We start from the raw sequence: 4535 nt of genomic DNA, 5'->3' as shown, positions 1-4535 counted from the left end.
CTCTACCACTCTTAAGGGCATAAACAACATTATATTAGTTGGAAGGCCCTTGTTGGGTCTGACCTTGTACTATATTCAGTGGTGCATTGGTTGGTGCTTGTGAACTAATAAGCTAATGATACCTACGGTTAGGCTCTGATTGATTCGGTAAAGTTCTCTTCTCCCTCTCACGCATAATTGAGATAACTTGGGTGAGTTCTCTCGTAAGATTTTGATGGCTTGTCATGAGGAGAGCCATATTTTTTTCCCAAATCACTTATTTTACTTGCCTCTCAAATGTTGGTAAACCCAGGGGGTTGCTGATAAGATGATAGAAGTGGGGCCCTAGGAAAACTAGTCTGAGGTCCTACATTTGACCTAGGAAAAGTATTTTAGAAAAAAGATTGTTGTGCAAAAGGAGGCCTTTGGGGTCCAGGTTGACCTTGATTACAGAAATTTGAAGGCCCTGATTCCAAGAGAAATTTGGTTGATTTATCCATCCTAGATTGTAGGTGTTACTATATGGATTATTCTGGTATAAGGCATTAACACTATCATTAGAGTGCCCTCAGAGGTGTTGAGGCATTCTTCTATGACATGTCCAAGGGACTGGCACCAAGCACACATCTTAACCAAATTGACTGATGATGGCTCTCTAAGAACAATAGCCTCAATACTCTTGATTAGGCTATCCAAATGGGTTTCCTTGGCTACTATCTCATCCACAAAATACCCTTTCTCTCCTATAGTTTTTTCACTCTCTTGGGTTGATTCCCACTCATGGGTTTTATTAGCTAAGTTAAGTAAGAATTCCCATGCCTTTTCTTCATCTATAAAGGATGTGAATCCCTCAGGGCACATAGACTCTATCATTTGTTTAGTTGGGTAATCAATACACTCATAAATTATTTGACATAAATACTATAAGTTTAGGCCATGGTGAGGGCATTCTTGGAGTAGATCCTTGAATCTCTCCATAAGTTTGGAAAATGACTCACTAGGCTTTTGCCTAAATTGAAGGATATCACTTCTAAGCTTATTGGTCTTGTGAGTTAGGAAAAAATTCTTAAGGAAGACAACTGTGAACCGTTCCCATGAGGTTATGGAATTTGTGAGTAACCCATACAATCACTTCTTAGCTTGGTCTTTCAATGCAAACGTGATGAATCTAAGTTTAATAGCATCATTAGAAAGTTGTTGGATCTTAATTAGAATACATACCTCTTCAAATTCCCTTAGAAATAGGTATGCATCCTCAGAGGTCAGCTCATGAACATGGGGCAACATAGTGATGTACTGAGATTTGAGCTCAAAATTATTGCCCTGGGCTTGTGGTAGAACTATGCAGGAAGGTTGGGCTGCTCTAGCAGGGTAGAACCTATCTTTCAGAGTTTAGGTGGAGGGTTTTGCTGTTGGTCTCCCAAATTGAAGTGTTTTACAGAGAGTAAACGTATAAGGTCACTACTTGTTGGATCTCTTCTTTCTAACCTATTCTTAGTATTACGTACCCGCCTAACATTGATGCAATAGAAAACTACCCACAACTAAAGTAAGATAAGCACAAAAGAATGGAAAGAAAAACATTTTTTTATTTTTTTATTTTGGCTTTTTGGGAGCTTATCGGCAGAGATCCAGGGTTGCTCAGATCAATTCCTGAGGTATTACAACAGGGCGAAACCTATCTTTATCATACTATGAGGCTTGGCAACCTCCACCGATATAACTATTATTGTAAGTTGTTCTTCTCAGAAATTCAATAAAAGAAAAGAAAAAATAAAACAAAGCAAATAAAGCACTCCAATTTACTAAAAGAAAGCGAAAACAACATGGAACTATCTCCCCGACAACGGCGTCAAAAACTTGTTAGGATTTAAAATATAACCACAAGCATAAGGATTAGTGTAGCTACAGGTCGAACACAGGGAGAGCAGTCACTTTATTTTTGGCTTCTTTTAATAAAGTGAAAGTAAACCGATTAATGGTTATGATCTAATTCTAACTACCATCCTAAACATATGTATCTAAAATAACATCCTAACCATTCGTCATCTAAGAATTTAAATACGCAAGTCACGCAATTAAAATTAAATAAATAAATAACTGAAAATAAGCAACCCACGCAATTAAAAAGCAATGAAGGAGAAAAAAATGTTGAAATAAAAATAAAGTAAAAGAAAGGGGATAAAGCTAGAGAGAGGCTCACAAGTAGGTTTCTCTATTTAGCCCGAGGGATGCTCCACAACTTGTGATCTTGTCACCTAGATCTAAGCCTAGAACTATAACTTAAAAATTACAACTCAATTGTATAAATTATAAACATAAAAGGTTGAATAAAAATAAAAGAGTGCTTGTATTAATTGAAATAAAAAAAACTATTACAAAAGTGATTAAAGCAAAAATAAAGAATAACCAAAACTAAAGAGAGTGAGAGAGGGAGAGAGAGAGCAACTAAAAAAACAAAAAACCTAGAAGAAGAATGAAGTGTCTCCTCCCCTTGTGTTGATTCTATTATATAAAGAATGGGGGAGGGAAGCTAACTATTTTAGCTTCTAAAAAAAATATTATTTTTTTATCTTGTTAATGAGGTGGAGAAGAGAGAAGAGAGAAAGAGAGAAAACATGTGGAGAGAGAATCTCCCACGATTTTTCTTGCCTTTTTTTTCTTATTTTTTCTCCCTTTTCTATTTTTCTCTCTCTTCTTGTGCACAACCCTCTTGGTTGATCTCCTTGCTTTAAGTGATGAGTAGGAGAGAGAAAATCTTTCAGAAAAAATCTCTAAATAATGGTAACTAAGAGGTTCAAACTTGAGACCTCCTAATAAAGAAGGGATTTTGCACACCACAACTCACCAACTACGTTAGGTAGTTATTGTTACCAAAAATAAATCTTTAATCACTTAAGGGTGTGGTTCATCGATCCTTGTTAGTATTTGAAATATTCCTTGTACCCCTAGGACAACTGCAGACGAGCTGGTTCTGCATCTCGATTCAGTTCTATTCCATTACTCTTTTTTGGCCCGAAAAGAATAATCACTTGTACGGTTGACCAAACGAATATGTACTTTCAATTGAACATATCCATCTTGCTCAGAATTTCATCCTCTTCACAACCATGAAAAGAAATAGGACCAATTTATGTGTAAAATTGGAGATATAGTGCCGATAGTCTTTAAGGCCTTAAAAATAGAAAATCTGTAAAAAGAGAGTAAAACCCAAGGTAACTCCATTCTAAATATGTAAAATGTATGTTTTAATACCCTAGATTTCACATATATATGTGCTCATCAATAGGCTATTGGAGAGCTAGGAGTGAATTTTTCTTAAAAATCTCACTTAAAGAAAGTAAAGGATTGATGAGTCCCAAAGGCCCAAAGAACACTTCGAAGATCCGATGAAAACTTCATGAAGATCTCTCCATAGACTGTGAAAACCTCAAGGGGGAAAGGGGAGGAGAGAGGGCAGAGCTTCACTGTTATGGGGTGTTGTGGGGTAATGTTGGTGTGTTTTTGTGTTTTTTGTTGCGTTAAATCCAAAGGAGGGGGTTTTTATACAATTTCCAGACCAATATGGAGGAGAGAGAAAATTTCTTAACCAATGGTAGTAAAAGTAATTTTTCTAAACCAACAGGATGAAAGTAAGAAATTTTAGACTAATGGGGTGAAGGATAATAAAAAATATCCAATAGGGTGATAGGTAATTTTTTTGGACCAATAAGGTAAAAAGATTCCTTTTTGGACCAATAGGAGACTGCGGTGTAGGGTATGCTAGTGGGGCAGTGTAGGGTACACAGGCAGGTGAAGAGGGAATTCCTTCACCGATCGAGCTACTAGAAGGAGGATTTCGATCATCAGTGGGAGAGGTGGAGGTTTTGGTAGGGATGTGAAAGCTCCGGCAGGGGTGCTGGGGCTCCGATAGTGGTGTTGGGGCTACTGTATGGGTTCTCAGGCTTCGACATGGGTAGGAGAACTCAGATATGGTGCTAGAACCCGGTCGAGAATACGTGAGACTTGGTCGAGTACACTTGGGGCTTGGTCGTGTGCATGCGAGGCTCGATCGTGTGCATGTGGGGCTTGGTTGTGTGCACGCGGGGCTTGGTTGTTGCACGCAGGGCTTGGTCGTGTGCACACGGGGCTTGGTGGGGTTCACACAGGGCTTGGTTGGGTGCACACGGGATTTGGTTGGGTGCACATGGGGCTTGGTCGTGTGCACATGGGGCTTGGTTGAGTGCACACGGGGCTTAGCCATGTGCCGCGGGGTTTATTTATGTGCACACGAGGCTTGGCCGTGTGCACTCAGAGCTCACATGGGCATGGTTTGGGCACTCAAGGCAAGGCATGGGGGCTCATATAGGCGAGGTTTGGGCACTCAAGGTGTCATACCCCACTCCCGACAGACCCAACTTACCATCAGGAATACTGATGGTGTGAGTAAGACACGTACCTATCTTACCAATCTAGCAGGACCTCTGATAGCAGTACTTAACTTTTTCACAATCTCATAACACAAACCAACATAAGCAGCGAAATTAGATTATAGTAGCAAAATTATGAATAAAATA

At 39.2% G+C, this 4535-nt stretch overlaps 1 non-coding gene across 1 annotated transcript; it reads left to right on the top strand.

Moving 5' to 3' along the window:
- Nucleotides 1-910: 910 nt before the first annotated feature.
- LOC122069949 lies at nt 911-1017 on the top strand. The gene has a single exon (XR_006137608.1). It is a non-coding gene; the product is annotated as a small nucleolar RNA R71 (small nucleolar RNA).
- Nucleotides 1018-4535: the final 3518 nt, after the last annotated feature.

Source organism: Macadamia integrifolia, unplaced genomic scaffold (assembly GCF_013358625.1).
Source record: "Macadamia integrifolia cultivar HAES 741 unplaced genomic scaffold, SCU_Mint_v3 scaffold773, whole genome shotgun sequence".
Taxonomy (NCBI): Eukaryota; Viridiplantae; Streptophyta; class Magnoliopsida; order Proteales; family Proteaceae; genus Macadamia; species Macadamia integrifolia.
The sequence above is the reverse complement of the archived record's forward strand: the minus strand, read 5'-3'. Positions and strand labels throughout refer to the sequence as shown.